General features: G+C 47.8%; 2 protein-coding genes and 1 long non-coding RNA gene across 8 annotated transcripts in view; 2 read left to right on the top strand and 1 right to left on the bottom strand.

The window, feature by feature from the left end:
* Positions 1-5,370, top strand: part of LOC306664088 (platelet-derived growth factor receptor beta-like) — a 56,792-nt gene extending 51,422 nt beyond the window's left edge. For 5 of the 6 annotated variants that reach the window (XR_013764626.1, XR_013764627.1, XR_013764628.1 and 2 more), the window contains one exon: positions 5,253-5,370. The gene's annotated coding sequence lies outside the window, so the exon portion shown is untranslated. Of the gene's footprint in view, positions 1-984; positions 4,578-5,252 lie in introns of those variants that run through there. The other variant, XR_013764631.1, reaches the window with a different exon arrangement.
* LOC306664098 overlaps positions 1-16,430 on the top strand; it is a 114,589-nt gene that overhangs the window by 79,382 nt on the left and 18,777 nt on the right. The gene's annotated exons all lie outside the window — the stretch shown is intronic.
* Positions 1-16,430, bottom strand: part of LOC306663430 (platelet-derived growth factor receptor beta-like) — a gene marked incomplete at its 3' end in the record, with an annotated part of 90,171 nt that overhangs the window by 73,144 nt on the left and 597 nt on the right. The window lies entirely within an intron of this gene.

Below are 16,430 nucleotides of genomic sequence, written 5' to 3'. Positions count from 1 at the left end.
CCAGGCACTAGAACCAAGGGCTTGTCCTGGGCTGAGAGGATCCCTCAGTTCCCAGCCCACCAGGAAGCTGTACTCCCCACCACCCCTGCCCCGCATTCCACCCAGTGCTGGGGAAGTGCCACTCTCTTAGGTCAACCTAAACATCCCTCAAATCCCACTGGACTTAAGGAGCTCCCCCTTCAAAAACATTCCTAAAACCATAATGCCTCCCAGTGCTTCCTGGTGTCTCATCAAAGTCCTGCCTTCTATCTGACCCTTCTTGAGTCCTTAGGAGCTTCCTCCCTCCCCATGGGAGCAGAGTCCCTCCACACCCCTTCAGCCTCCCTAGCTAGATGAAGCACAGGCTGGCACTGGGCCTGTCCTCAGTGCTTCCTTTCTTGCTACAGAGGGTCCTAATTCAGAGTCTCAGGCTCACAGGACTCAATGCTGGGCAGTCCCTGGGGTTCCTTTTGACCTCATTTTACATAGGGGTAGACAGAAGGCCAGAGAGGGCAACATATCTGCCCCAGGTCTGTTGCAGTGATGACTTCATGTTTTGTCAATTGGCTTTCTAAAAATAAATATATTTTGAAAGACAAAATTGAGCCCCTCAACTATAGATGGAAAATCAGCATCACATGTCATAAATATAAAGCAACCACTAAAATCAACTCCAAGAAAACAAGACAATGTTATTCAATCCAGTTTTATGAACAGGGCTGCCCAGGGCTCTGAGCTTGAGGCCTGTTCTCTCTTTGTTAAGAGGGAAGGTTAGAAGTCTGAGAGGTGTTAAGGACAGACTAGCACCCTACTGAGACTTTCCCTTTGAAGTAGCCCAGGGGAAATCCATCAGCTTTCCAAGTATTCCTGGTATCTGTGTTCACCTGAGGTCTGCAGCCCTCCCCTGAGGGAGGCTCTGGGCCAGTCTCCCTGAGGGCCTCTCCTGTTGAGGGTCTATTTTCACCTCCCCACCTTCCTCCTGATGCTGGACCTTTCCCCTTGCAGTCCCTGTTCGTGTGCTGGAGCTGAGCGAGAGTCACCCTGCCAATGGGGAGCAGACAGTTTGTTGTCTTTTTCAGTCACCCATTGTCCCTCCCTGGTGTTTTTCAAATTAATGGCTGCTGCTGAGAGATGGGTCCTGTTCTCTCCCTTTTTTTTTTTTTTTTTCCTTCTTTTTTCTGTAACACTAGTTCTCACTGTAGGATATTCATCCACACACAGGGACAGCGTCCCCCATACTGGATGCTCCCCGAAACCCTTCTCCAGACCAGAGCCCATTCCCAGCAGCATAGTTATGTGTACAACTCTCCTGACATTTGGTTGTGTCTACATGAGATCCATTCATGCCTCCATCCTTCATGGTTTTAAAAAATAATGTCATAAACTATTTATTATATTGGGGCTCAAGCTTTATCACTTAACCACACATCATACAACCCCTCCAAGTCAGCACACAGAGATCTACCTTGTTTGTTAAATTGCTTCATTTGTACCCATATGAAGGAACCGTCATTCACCTCTCAGTTCCTCTAAGCAATGGACACTTCAGTTCCTTCTGACTTTCCTTATTGTGAACCAGGCTGCACATGAGCCTCTGAGCACACGGGCAATCATTACAGCAGGATCCGTTCCTAGCAGAGAGAGGGCGGGGTCGACAGGTAGGTACTGAAAAACGTGCAGATATTGTTCAACTGTGCTCTGAAAAAGCCCGTGTGGATGTACACACCCAGAGGTGTGTGGGAAACCCAGCAGCGCTACATTCTGGTTGACATGGAATATTTGTGGTCTGTAAAATCTCTTCCGAGGCCTGGAGGTGTAGCTCAGTGGTTGAGCACTTGCCCAGTACCCATGTATGAAGCCCTGGTTCACCCTAGTGCCACAAAAGCAGCATCAACATTTCCCAGTCTGCTAGAAACAGATGTTTAAGTTCACTGATGTTTTAAAATGCTGGAATCCCTGGATTAGTGGTAAATGAACATTGTTTTCATGTTTATTGCGTATTGGTATTTCTTCCACAAATATCCTTTGTCCATTTGTCATTCTTCTTCTTTTTTTCTTTCATTGATTTGTCAGGCACTTAATCTGTTAACCCTGTTGTCATGAATCTTGAAAGGGCTTCCCCCACCCCGCCACTGCTCTTTCCATGTTCCTTTGGCGTCTTCGTTCACACAGAAGCTTCCCCTTGGTGTGTAGTCCATGCTGTTGTCTTTTCCTTGCTGCTGCTGGGTTCCGTGTCCTGCTTAGGAAGCTGCGCCGCTGATCGTTCATGCTGCACTTTCATTTCCATTTTCTCATATCGGCCTGGGTCACAGGGGTTTGCTGAAGGGCATGGGATCTCCACAGCAGAGATGAGGAAAGGAAGGTCAGGAAGGGTCAGTGACTTCTCTGGGATCACACAGCTACATAGGGGAAGACTAAGAGTCAGAAGCAGATGGTCATGGCCTCAGGCCCAGGAGGGGGTCTCCACTCCACTCCCTATCACTCAGGTCAAAAGCATGTCCTGCACCCTTCAAGTAGCCTGATGTCCCCCACATGCCTCCTGTTGCTGGAAAGCTCTTAAGGCCTGTTTCCTTATCAGAGGCTGGAAACTGCTGGTCCTCTCACTGCCACAAGGTAGGCCACAAGTATCCCCGTTCTCTGTCCCCATCAAGTGTGCAGAAAGGTGGAGGCAGCCCTTTTGGGCCCTGAAGTCACCACTCTTCAGGCCACACACTCAGGTCCCTTAGCCATCCTCCTTGGACAGGGTCTCCACGCACAGCTGGTCACCCTCACCCTCATTAGACCAACAGTATGCAGGAGCATCCAGGCCACAGAACTTCTTGTAGTCAGGCACATTTGTGCGGAGCCCCTAGTGGTGGGTGACATAGTGGTGAGTCTGCAAGGGCTTTCAGAGCAGTGGCTTTGGAGCTGACCTTGAAGAAGCAGGAGAGCAGAGAGGGTAAGAAAGGGGCACATGTGTGCAAAAACATATGTAGAAACCATGGTTTGAGTAGCCCGGTCTGCTTCTACACAGAGCATGTAAACTGTGTTGGAAGCCCTGATGGTGTGCAGCCCTGATGCCAGGACACAGGTGCAAATTCTCTGTGTGTAGAGTTGTACACTTTGTGCTGAAGAATGTCTAACCCCAAATGTACAAATAAAGTCACAGTAGAGGTCTGTAAGCATGTACGCAAGCATGCACAAAGCTTGTCTGCGTGCGTAAACTCACAGAATATATGGTTATACACCATGTACATAAGAATGCTCAAGTCCCAAGCTCGTGTATAAACTCCTTACATGTGTACAAATAATACATGTGCAATTTCTGCTCTATTGTGTCAAGTGTCATAGTGCATTTCTGTAAGCTTGTGATAGTAGCACACCTTTCTGGAAAAATGTGTGAGCACAAGACCTGAACACATATGCCTGCTGTACGGTGCCTATATTTTAGAAGGGACACATACATGCACAAACCTTACACATACGAACACTCCTAGTGGTGCACAGATGTGTTTGCCTGTCTAGCTGCCCATTCCTGTATATGTATGCACTTGTATGAATGCACTTCATTCATTTGTCTGTTTTCTAATTTAATAAATAATTATGTGTACCCGTCCTCATGAGACCAATGGACCAGCCTTGCCTGCCCTCTGCGTGCCTATAATCCAAAGGTTGGGGGTGGGGGGAATAAGCAGTCCTTCATGGGATGACCACTTTGGGGCAAATGCCTTGAAGGCGAAGGAGCCAACTGTGAGTTTGAGGAAATGTCCTGAGAAAAAGGTCCTTTTGGTAAACCTGAAAGATGACTGGCAGTCAGCCTGGTGCGCACAGTCAGAGGGAAAGTTCTGTGGGAAAGCCTCAAGGCAGGGCGGGTTCTAAGAAAGGAAAGGAATTCCCATTGCCTGGAGCATGGAGTGGGTGTGGATTTGGGGGGCTTGGGGTGGGGAGAAAATGAGGAAGGCAGTGGGAAGGAGTGGGGCTCTCAGGGTCTGCAGAAGCCAGAGTCAGCAGGCTCCGAGGTCCACGTGAGGCTTGGTGCACACTGTGTACTAGGGCAGGCTCAGTGGCCTTGTACGTGTGCATACCTGTTGTACACTCCAGCCTCCTGCCCTTGTTCTGTAGTGTGGGTGGGTTTTTAAAGACATCCCTAGCTCATCCACCTTCCCGAGCATGCACACATGTCCCTGAACAAGTGGGCAGCTGGGCAGTCAGTGTGGACACCCTGACTTGCAGACCAGCTCTGACGCATACCTGCAGAGGTAATGCCACACATCATGACCCAGGGGCAGAGATGGCTGTGTGACAGGTCCTCTTTACTCAGAGGACTCCCTAGAGGATGCAGGCTTTTTTTGCAGTCCCTGGATGTGTGAGGCTGCTGGAGAGAAGGAGCAGACAGTGGGTATGGAGGACATGAGGCAGGACAGGGCTCCCTAGTATCAGAGAAGGGCACGAAGAGGACAGAGGAGGAAGAACCAAGATCTCAAGGAACACTCAGGTAGCCAATGGGGCAGGACAGGAGAGATGAAGGTCTGGCTGAGGTAGCAGGGGAGGCAGGAAGCTGAGGTAATGGGATAGAGGAGACTCAGGGACACAGGCACATTGTTAGCCCAATTAACTGCCATCGCATTGTTAGCCCAATTAACTGCCATCGCTGTCCACTCCCAGCTGGGCTCTGGGGGAACCGAAGAGCAGGTGGGGAGCAGACTCCTTGCTGAGTCTGAATGCAGCTCATCAGGGTAGCTCAGGCAGTGTGTCCTTCAGGGGCAGGTCACTCAGTGAACTGGCCACTTGGTCAGGCATAAAACTTAGACCTCTACCCAGCTGTGACCCCCCAACAAGGACATGGCCTTCAGAGGCCCGTGGTCCCATAAGAGACCCAGGTAATAAACAGAAACCCAGAGAAGGCTTTGCACCCAGCCTAGAGCTGGGGCAGAAAGACAATACTGACCCTGGTGGGACCAAAGTCACTCAGAGGTCACAGGATCTGAACTGGGGGAGGTGACTGAAGTGATGGAAGTTTATAAAAGATGCTGAAGGTTGGCCCAGAGCAAGAGGCTGAGGGTATGATATCCCAGGCCATGGAGGAGGTGGGTGGCTTCTGTCCAGTAGAATCGGTAGGAAGGGATTCTGATGGCTGCAGTGGATTAGGGGAGGGCAGCTACCCACTTCCTGTTTGCTCATGGCCTGCTCTGGTCTCTGTCCCCAGCCCTCCCCTTCAGGGTGGGGGTGAGCTCAGCCATCCTGGCCTTGGTGGTTCTCAGAATCATCTCCTTCATCATCACCTCTGGAAGGAGGTGAGTCCCATCTGGCCTAGTGTGTAGTGTTGGTACCCTTGGTCTGCATGGCCCCCACCCCATGCTGCAGGATCTGGCCACAGGAGGGGCCCAGCATGGAGCTCAGGAGAAAACTCTTTTTTTTGAATTTTAATTAAAAATCATAAATTTACATAGGGCAATGTTGTTTGATTCATTCTGTTATTTTTTTCCCTTCCCCCCTCCCCTCCCACCCCTCTTTTCCCTCTATACATTCCTTTCTTCCTCCATTCTTAACACCCTCCTTATCCCTAACCCTAACCCTAACCCTAACCCTAACACTAACCCCTCCTACCCCCCCCCCACATGTCCTCATCCGCTTATCAGCGAGATCATTTGTCCTTTAGTTTTTTGAGATTGGCTTATCTCACTTAGCATGATATCCTCCAATGTCATCCATTTGCCTGCAAATGCCATAATTTTGTCATTCCTCATGGCGGAGTAATATTCCATTGTATATATATGCCACAGTTTCTTTATCCATTCATCAACTAAAGGGCATCTGGGTTGGTTCCACAATCTGGCTATAGTGAATTGAGCAGCTATGAACATTGATGTGGCTGTATCTCTGTAGTATGCTGCTTTTAAGTCCTTTGGGTATAGGCCAAGGAGTGGGATAGCTGGGTCAAATGGTAGCTCCATTCCAAGCTTTCTGAGGAATCTCCATACTGCTTTCCAGGGTGGCTGCACTAGTTTGCGACCCCACCAGCAATGTATGAGTGTACCTTTTTCCACATCCTCGCCAACACTTATTGTTGCTTATGTTCTTGATAATCACCATTCTAATTGGGGTGAGATGAAATCTTAGGGTAGTTTTGATTTGCATTTCTCTTATTACTAGAGATGTTGAACATTTTTTCGTATATCTGTTGATTGCTTGTACATCTTCTTCTGTGAAGTGTCTGTTCATTTCCTTAGCCCATTTGTTGATTGGATTATTTGTATTCTTGGTGTAGAGTTTTTTGAGTTCTTTATAGATTCGGGACATTAGCGCTCTATCTGAAGTATGAGTGGCAAAGATATTCTCCCACTCTGTAGGCTCTCTCTTCACATTACTGATAGTTTCCTTTGCTGAGAGAAAGCTTTTTAGTTTGAATCTATCCCAGTTGTTGATTCTTGCTTTTATTTCTTGTGCTATGGGAGTCCTGTTAAGGAAGTCTGCTCCTAAGCCAACAAGTTGAAGGTTTGGACCTACTTTTTCTTCTATAAGATGCAGGGTCTCTGGTCTGATTCCGAGGTCCTTGATCCATTGTGAGTTGAGTTTTGTGCAGGGTGAGAGATAGGGGTTTAATTTCATTCTGTTGCATATGGTTTTCCAGTTTTCCCAGCACCATTTGTTGAAGAGGCTATCTTTTCTCCATTGCATATTTTTGGCCCCTTTGTCTAGTATGAGAAAATTGTATTTATTTGGGGTTGTGTCCGTGTCCTCTATTCTGTACCATTGATCTACCTGTCTATTTTGGTACCAATACCATGCCGTTTTTGTTACTATCGCTTTGTAACAGAGTTGAAGATCTGGTATTGTGATACCTCCTGCTTCACTCTTTCTACTGAGGATTGCTTTAGCTATTCTGGGTTTCTTATTCTTCCAGATGAATTTCATAATTGCTTGCTCTATTTCTGTAAGGTACATCATTGGCATTTTAATTGGAATTGCATTGAATCTATATAGCACTTTTGGTAGTATGGCTATTTTGACAATATTAATTCTTCCTATCCATGAACATGGGAGATCTTTCCATCTTCTAAGGTTTTCTTTAATTTCTTTCTTTAGTGTTCTGTAGTTCTCATTGTAGAGGTCTTTCACCTCTTTTGTGAGATTGATTCCCAAGTATTTTATTTTTTTTGATGCTATTGTGAATGGGGTAGTTTTCCTAATTTCTCTTTCTGAAGATTCATCACTTACATATAGAAATGCATTGGATTTATGAGCATTGATCTTGTAACCTGCTACTTTACTGAATTCACTTATGAGTTCTAAGAGTTTTCTGGTGGAATTTCCAGGTTCCTCTAAATATATAATCATGTCATCAGTGAACAGGGATAGTTTGAGTTCTTCTTTTCCAATTCGTATCCCTTTAATTTCTTTGGTTTGTCTAATTGCTCTGGCTAGAGTCTCAAGAACAATGTTGAATAGAAGTGATGAAAGAGGGCATCCCTGCCTTGTTCCAGTTTTTAGGGGGAATGCTTTCAGTTTTTCACCATTTAGAATGATATTGGCCATGGGCTTAGCGTAGATGGCCTTCACAATGTTAAGGAATGATCCCACTACCCCAATTTTTTCTAGTGTTTTGAGCATGAAGGGATGCTGTATTTTATCGAATGCTTTTTCTGCATCTATTGAAATAATCCTGTGATTCTTGACTTTTAGTCTGTTGATATGGTGAACTACATTTATTGATTTCCGGATGTTGAACCAACCTTACATCCCTGGGATAAAACCCACTTGATCGTGGTGCACTATCTTTTTAATATATTTTTGTATGCGATTTGCTAAAATTTTGTTGAGAATTTTTGCGTCGATGTTCATTAAGGATATTGGTCTGAAATTTTCTTTCCTCGATGTATGTCTGTCTGGTTTAGGTATCAGGGTAATATTGGCTTCATAGAATGAGTTTGGGAGGGTTCTCTCCTCTTCTATTTTATGGAATACTTTGAGAAGTATTGGAATGAGCTCTTCTTTAAAGGTTTTGTAGAACTCGGCTGAGAACCCATCTGTCCCAGACTTTTCTTTGTTGGTAGGCTTTTGATGACCTCTTCTATTTCATTGCTTGAAATTGATTTATTTAAATTGTGCATGTCCTCCTCGTTCAGTTTAGGTCATTCATATGTCTCTAGAAACTTGTTGATGTCTTCAAGGTTTTCTGTTTTGTTGGAGTATAGATTTTCAAAATAGCTTCTAATTATGTTTTGTATTTCACTCGTGTCTGTTGTGATATTTCCTTGTTTATTCCAAATTTTAGTAATTTGAGTTTTCTCCCTCTTTCTCTTTGTTAGTGTGGCTAAAGGTTTATCAATTTTGTTTATTTTTTCGAAGAACCAACTATTTATTTTGTTAATTTTTCCTATGGTTTCTTTTGTTTCAATTTCGTTGATTTCGGCTCTGATTTTAACTGTTTCCTGTCTTCTATTACTTTTGGTGTTGGTCTGCTATTCTTTTTCTAGGGCTTTGAGCTGTAATGTTAGGTCGTTTATTTGTTGATTTTTACTTCTTTCATTGAATGTGCTCCATGAAATAAATTTTCCTCCAAGTACTGCTTTCATAGTGTCCCAAAGGTTTTGATATGATGTTTCTTTGTTCTCATTTACCTCTAAGAATTTTTAAATTTCCTTCCTAATATCTTCTGTTATCCATTCATCATGTAATAGCATATTGTTTAATCTCCAGGTGTTGGAGTAGCTTCTGTTTTTTACTCTTTCATTTATTTCTAATTTCAATCCATTATGATCTGATAGAATACAAGGTAGTGTCTCTATCTTCTTGTATTTGCTTACATTACCTTTGTGGCATAATATATGGTCTATTTTAGAGAAGGATCCATGTGCTGCTGAGAAAAAAGTGTATTTGCTCTTGGTTGGATGGTATATTCTATAAATTTCCGTTAAGTCTAAATTATTGATTGTGTTATTGAGGTCTATGGTTTCTTTGTTCAATTTTTGTTTGGAAGATCTGTCCAGTGGTGAGAGAGGTGTGTTAAAATCACCTAGTATTATTGTGTTATGGTCTATTTGGTTTCTGAAATTGAGAAGGATTTGTTTGACATACATGGATGAGCCACTGTTTGGGGCATAGATGTTTATGATTGTTATGTCTTGCTGATTTATGGTTCCCTTAAGCAATATGTAATGTCGTTCTTCATCCCTTCTGACTAACTTTGGCTTGAGTCCACATTATCTGAAATGAGGATGGATACCCCAGCTTTTTTGCTGAGTTCATGTGCATGGTATGTTTTTCCCCATCCTTTCACCTTTAGTCTATGGGTATCTCTTTCTATGAGGTGAGTCTCTTGCAGGCAACATATTGTTGGATCTTTCTTTTTGATCCAATCTGCCAGTCTATGTCTTTTGATCGATGAGTCAGGCCATTAATATTCAGGGTTATTATTGAGATATGATTTGTATTCTTAGTCATTTGGCTCATTTTATTTATTTATTTATTTATTTTGACACGACTTGGTTCTTCCTTTATTTGACAATTCCTTTAGGATAGTTCCTCCCATTGCTGATTTGCTTCTTTGTTTTTCATCTCTTCCTCATGGAATATTTTGCTGAGAATGTTCTGTAATGCTGGCTTTCTTTTTGTAAATTCTTTTAGCTTTTGTTTATCATGGAAGGATTTTATTTCATCATCAAATTTGAAGGTAAGTTTTGCTGGGTATAAGATTCTTGGTTGGCATCCATTTTCTTTCAGAGCTTGAAAAATGTTGTTCCAGGCCCTTCTAGCTTTCAGGGTCTGGTTTGAAAAATCTGCTGATATCCGTATTGGCTTCCCCCTGAATGTAATTTGATTCTTTTCTCTTGCAGCCTTTAAAATTCTGTCTTTATTTTGTATATTAGGTATTTTCATTATAATGTGCCTTAGTGTCGGTCTGTTGTAATTTTGTATATTTGGAGTCCTATAAGCCTCTTGTACTTGATCTTCCATTTTATTCTTCAGATTTGGGAAATTTTCTGATAGTATTTCATTGAATAGATTGTCATTCCTTTGGTCTGTTTCTCTAAGCCTTCCTCAATCCCAGTAATTCTTCAATTTGGCCTTCTCATGATATCCCATAGTTCTTGGAGATTCTGTTCATGATTTCTTACCAACTTCTCTGTTTGGTCCACTTTGTTTTCAAGGTTAAATATTTTGTCTTCAATATCTGAGGTTCTGTCTTCCAGGTGTTCTATCCTATTGGTTATGCTTTCTATGGAGTTCTTAATTTGGTTTATTGTTTCCTTCATTTCAAGGATTTCTGTTTGGTTTTTTTTCAATATCTCTAACTCTTTATTGAAATGATCTTTTGCTTCCTGTATTTGCTCTTTTAACTGTCGATTGGTGTGATCATTCAGTGTCTGCATTTGCTCTTGCATCTTGTCATTTGCTTCCCTGATCATTTTAATTATGTACATTCTGAACTCCCTTTCTGTCATTTCTTCTGCCATGCTGTCGTTGGGTTTTACTGATGTAACATCTAGATTTGTTTGCAGCATTTTCTTTCCTTGTTTTCTCATATTGTTCAGGTATCAGTGAACCGCTGAGATATTGCAGATTTCCTCTATTGATTTATAGTGTCCCTGAAGATTTCTAGTATATCCCCTCTTAGCCTTCAGTAGCCTGAAGTCTTGGAGGAAGTTGATAATGCGGTGCTCCACAAGGAAGCTGCCTCTCTAGGGGTGGTGGCCTTCCAGTGGGGTATATTCCCTGCTAGTGGGCAGAGGTACCTTCACTTGCTGATGAATGGTCATCCCAAGGGGAAGTAGGATGTGGGCTGATGCAAGGCCAGTTTGGGCCTGTGTCTCTGGTTTTACCGTCCTTGTGGGAGAACCTCACCCGGCAGGGAAGACTGACCCGGTGGGGAGGTCTTGCTGGTCAGTTCCCCTCCTAGAGGTTCCATTCAATTCACAACTACCACCTGGGCTGGGCAGCCTTCTTCTGCAATGTTTCCAGGGACCTGGACCTACCCCCTGGGCCTGGAAGCCTCGCCCTTCACAGACGAATCTCCTTAGGCTGCCTCTCCTCAGAGAAGCTGCCTGCAGTCCTGGAGCCTTCGCTCCGCCCCTCAGTTTGTCTGTGCGGCTCTTCCACCAAGAAGCCGCCTAGGTCCTGGGACCCTGCTCTGCACCTAATCGCCTGACTCTGAGCAGCCACCTGGAGCCCCTTACAGTCGCTCCGAGTCCCAGTGACCAGCCACACGCCTCTTCTTCCGGCAGCCGCCTGGTGCAGTCGCTCTAAGTCCAAGTGACCCACTGCGCACCTCCTTCTCCTCCAGGCAGTCACCCAGAGATCTGGTGCGTTCATCACAAGTCCCAGGAACTCACTGTGCACCTCCTCATCCCGACTGCCACCCGTAGCCCTGGTACAGTCACTCCGAGCCCAAGCGCCCTGCCGCGCTCCTCCTCCTTCTCCAGGCAACCCCCCTGTGTTCAGGAGCGGATGCTCTGAGTTCAAACCACTCACCACGCTGCTCCTCCGGATAGCCGCCCAGAGCCCTGGTGCAGCTGCTCCAAGTCCAAGCGACGTGCCGAGCCGCCTGTGCTTCTCCTTCTCCTCTGGACAGCCCCCTGTGTTCAGGAGTGGTTGCTTTCAGTCCAAACAGCTCACCGTGCACTCCCTCCTTTGGGCAGCCTCCCAGAGCCCGGTGGGTTGCTCCGAGTCCAAGCGCTGTGCTGAGCAGCCTCCTCTCCGATGCTCCCAGTTGTCCGCGTTCACTGCTACAGCGGGGGGAGGGGTGTCTTCATCGGGCAAATCTACTTCACAAAGTTCTCTGCGTTCGGGGACTACTGCCCCATCCGGGACGCCTCCCCAATGGGAGAGACTCACCCGGCTGCTTTGAGTTGGTCCCAAGTCTCTCTATATCTCCTCTTCTTGAGTTCTGAGTCCTGGAGCAACATGAAACGCAGCCACCCTGTAGTCCGCAATCTTGAATCCACAGGAGGAAACTCTTAACACAGGGTCTCTGAACTGCCTCCACCCCCAGCAGACTGATTTAAGCTGTCCTGCGTCCCCTGGCCCTGATGCCCTCCAACTCCAGGTCCTGCTTGTCCACATCACACATGGTGACTCCTATGAATTCATTCAGATCTTCTTAACTACTCTATAATTGCAATGTCGTGTCCTGAGATTTCACCACTCAGTAATTTCAAAATGTTAAGATTCCCGAACTAGCACTACTATCCCCCAGGATTCCATCATTCTGAGTCTAGTCCTTTGATTTCAGCATCCCAAATTTCACCATTCAAAATTTCCGTCCTCCTAACATGTGCTCAGCGACCACCTTATGTGGGAGGGGTCTTGTCCAGGGCTGCCTGCTCTTCACTCACACTTGAGGAGCAGCAGAAGCTCTAAGAGAAACGCTGAGGTTCTTCTGATGAGCTTGGCCCCTGGCTGTGAGGTGCTCTTCAGCTTGTCACACCCTGATGACTCCTCTGCCACTCCCTCCTCCCAATGGAGCTCCTGGATTCCTATTCCCTGAGCCCATGAAGGTCTTAACTTGCTGTGTGACTACAGTTCTTCCCTGTCCCTCTGGGGTCAGGGTCTCCTGCCAGGTATCACATATGAGTCTGTACATAGTGAGTTAAAATCCAAAGACCTTCTCTGATACTCTATTCCTTGTGCTGGTCCTGTTCCTGCAGAAGCCACACTACAAGATTTGGTGGAAGGTGATTGAGTCTGTGAGCTCTGATGGCCATGAGTATATCTATGTGGATCCATGCAACTGCCCTATGACTCCATGAGGGAGCTGCCATGGGGCCAGAATATTTGGTCATTCCTGGGAGACCTTACCTAACAGATTTGGGACTTGCAGAGACGAATATCCTGGGACAGTACTTAGCCTGACCGTGACTCCCTATGAGACCTAGTTCTCATATCTTCCATTCTCCAACACTGTCTCCTCCTCTACAAAATGAAATCAAGAGCAGCCCTCCCCATACTGAAAGTATACCCCACTCAAAGACAATAGAGTACCATGAGCCTCCTTTCCAGTCGGCATTCTGGATTGAACTTGGAGCAACTCTGCCTCCTACAACCAAACTCCAGGGTCCCCAGGTACAGTGTTAAGCATGGAGCACAGACTAAGGCTGGCAAGGTCCACACAGAAACAACCAGCATGCTGGGGATGCTAAACATGTTCCCTCCTTCTCCTTGGGCTGGTGCAGGCCTAGAGAAGGCGACTGTGGAATTCCACTCAAGGAAAGAGCCACCTTACTTAGAGTCCCAACCTGTCCTTTTTCTAAGAAGCCTGGTCTTCCCATCTGAGGGCTCAAAGGTCAATTCAAAGGTCCATTCTGTCCTCTGCTCATGTGAGGAATAAGTCCTCACCCTAGGGAACTGACTTCTAGGTCAAGCCTGTCACAGACATAGGCACACCCTGTGCACACTAGTGGCCCACATCTCAGCCGGGGTGGCTACCTGGCCAGGCTGGGGGAACCCTCCAGTGGGCCTTCATCAGCAGTCTCAGGTTTGGGGTCAGGCAGGGGGATGATATAGTCATTGTCACCCTCGCCGGGCTGCACAGCAGTGTAGAGGACAGAGCTGGTGTCCAGGGGAGATCGGAGGCTGTGGAATCCAGGCAAGCGGGCTTGGGACCGAAGGATGGCTGGGTGGTCACTTCTCAGAAACTCCTCGTCCACCTGCTGGTACTTCTGCTCCGTGGGGCGGGGAGCATGGAGGAACATAATTGGTCACATGGGAAATGCCCCAGTCAGCATCTGACCCAGCTTCTCCCACCTTGAGAATGCAAGCCAGATGGTGCTCAGAGAGGGAGAGGCTGTGCCCAAAGCCACACAGCTGAGCTGCCTCCCACCGGGCATCTCACAAGACCAGGTGGGCTCAGGACCACCCAGGGAGGGGCAGTTCTGGAACCAGCACCAGAACCCTAACTCTCCCTGACCTGGAGGAGGCAGGTCCTGCTCTCATTCCAACCTGACCTCCTCTGGTGGGGCCTCAGTGTCCCTTTCTAAGAGATGATGACAAGTCCCCTCCATCTCAGTCACCCCAGGGCAAACCCAAGGTGGGAGGAGATGAGGAGTGGAGCTAAGGACAAGGCCGTGCCTGTGCCAGAGAGATGGGCATCTCCTCACCCTGCCCTGTCACCAGATGGGACAGGGGATTAGGCCCAGGAGGCCCCATGGGCCTCTGAGGAGCCAACAGCAGGGTCTGAGTGCTTGGGTACTGGAAGTCACGTGGCCTGGGGTTGTTCACACTTCTGAAGGAGCCCCAGGAGTTGGCACGGGGGCAAAGGTGGCAGCCCCTCCTCCTAGAGCCAGATCAGTCAGTGCCCCTTCTTGCTGCTCCTGGTGTAAGCTCAGCCATAGCCCATCTCTTCCAGAATCAGCAGAGAAACTGAGACCCAGAGCGAAGGAAAGCTGTTTCCCCCAAATGCCAGCACAGCACACCAAACCTGGTGCCAAGGGTCTGACTCTGGATGGGAGTGCTCTGCTCCCCACCCCCACCCTGCCTCAACATACCTCTTGGTAACTTTCACCAAGCAGCCTCTCGAGAAGCAGCACCAGCTGGCGAACCTCAAACTTCTCTTCCCAGCACCTTTGCATGATCTCACAGCTGGGGAGGGGTAGAATAGACGGTCAGGGTCTCTGGCTCTGGTGGTGGCATGGGGCAGCTCTGGGACCTGCAGCCACTGCCCCTGAGAACAAGATGAGCAAGGACCAGGATGTCAGGGGGCATGGCAGCCAGCATCACCCCAAAATGTGGCTCTTTGGATTCGGCAACACGTCAGTGAGATCGTGACCCAGGTGTAGCCCAGAGGAGTTCATCCTCCTGCCTCAGAGGCAGAACCTGAGGGCATATGACCCCAGCTGAGCCATCAGAGGTCAGTTCTGGGACTTCAGCAGGAGTTGGCACAGGGGAAAAGGTCACCCTCCTCCCTGTGTCAGATTAGTCAGTGTCACTTCTTGCTGCTCCTGGAATAAACTAAACCACAGTCCACCACTTCCTAGGATCAGCAGAGAATCTGAGGCCAGAGTAGAGGAAGGTTGTTTCCCCCAAATGCCAGCAGAGCACAGCAAGCCTGGTTCCCACAGGGTCTGCCTCTGGACAAGAGCGCTCTGCTCCCCACTCCATTCCTGATTCAACATACCTCTCCGTAACCCTCAGCAAGCAGCCCCTCAGGAAGTAGCTCCACCTGCAGAAGGGAGGCCGAACCCCAAACTTCTCTTCCCAGTAAGTAAGGGTGCCACCTGTTGAATAGCCACCTGTTGAGGGCAGAGACGAGGGATCCAGGCTCAGGGGTGTGGAAAGGAGCAGGGTGCCCCTTCTACAGCACGGGGACAGTTACTCTGGTCCTGGTGGGGGAGGGTGCAGTGTCCTTGGCATTGGGAAATGGGAGGTTCCCCTGGGCTCCCAAGAGACTCAGCTCTCCTCAGAACAGAGAGCCAGGGAAGAGCTGAGCCAAACAGGCTCCCCTTGATCCTTGAATGGAAAGATAAAGAGATCCAGAGAAGGCAAGGGTCTTGCTCATGTGGCTCATGTGGGGACAGAGTACTCGCCACAGTTCCCATGAGCCATGTCCCAGTGCCCTGCCCAAACCCCACTGGGTGGGAGGTGGAGGGGATGGCATGCTGTGTCCCTGAGGACAGGAAGAGCAGCACTGCTGATGTGAACATCTCCCAGAGCAGGATCCCAAAGGACAACACGGTGCTCAGGGTGGCTTAGAGGCTGTTGAAGATGCTCTCCGGGGCCATCCACTTCAGAGGCAGGAAGGTCTGTGGGCAGGAGCAGCACTGAGTGCACAGAGGGGCCAGTGGCACTTCCCAGCCACTCACACCTGGGCAGCAGGAGGAGGTCCAGCAGCTCCAGGGCCAGCGCCTCACTCCTCCTCCCGGCTCTGCTCCCCACAGCTCCAGGTCCATCCCATTCCTGCCAGACAGCAGGGAGCCTTCCTCCTCATCAGCTAGGGACCTGGCAGCTGTGTTCCTGGGGAATTGCTACCAGGTCTGGGGGCGGGGGGGGGGGGGGGCAGGGCAGGGACATGCCAACCCACCTCCCCGTTCTCATCCTGGCTGATTTGATCTCTGGGACTCTAGGGTTCACAGGAAGCAGGGAGATGGTGGATGGCAGGATGGCCACATTTTTTTTTTTTGAAGGGGGGTGTACCAGGGATTGAACTCAGGGATACTCGACCACTGAGCCACATCCCCAGCCCTATTTTGTATTTCTTTTAGAAACAGGGTCTCACTGAGTTGCTTAGTGCCTTGCGTCTGCGAACGTATTTTTTTGTGGTTGTAGTTGGACACAATACCTTTACTTTATTTCCTTATTTTTTTATGTGGTGCTGATGACCCAACCCCAGGCCTCACACGTGCTAGGCAATTGCTCTACCACTAGCTACAGTCCCCACCCCAATCTGTTTACATTTTAGCACACCAATCCCACTCCTGCATGTGATCAGTGCATCTGTTTTACCATGTCACTTGGCCTGTACTGAGCTCCTCAGAACT

The sequence above is a fragment of the Sciurus vulgaris genome, assembly GCF_902686455.1.
Source record: "Sciurus vulgaris genome assembly, chromosome: 6".
NCBI classification, from domain to species: Eukaryota; Metazoa; Chordata; class Mammalia; order Rodentia; family Sciuridae; genus Sciurus; species Sciurus vulgaris.
Note: the sequence above shows the minus strand (reverse complement) of the source record. Positions and strands in the feature narration are given on the sequence as shown.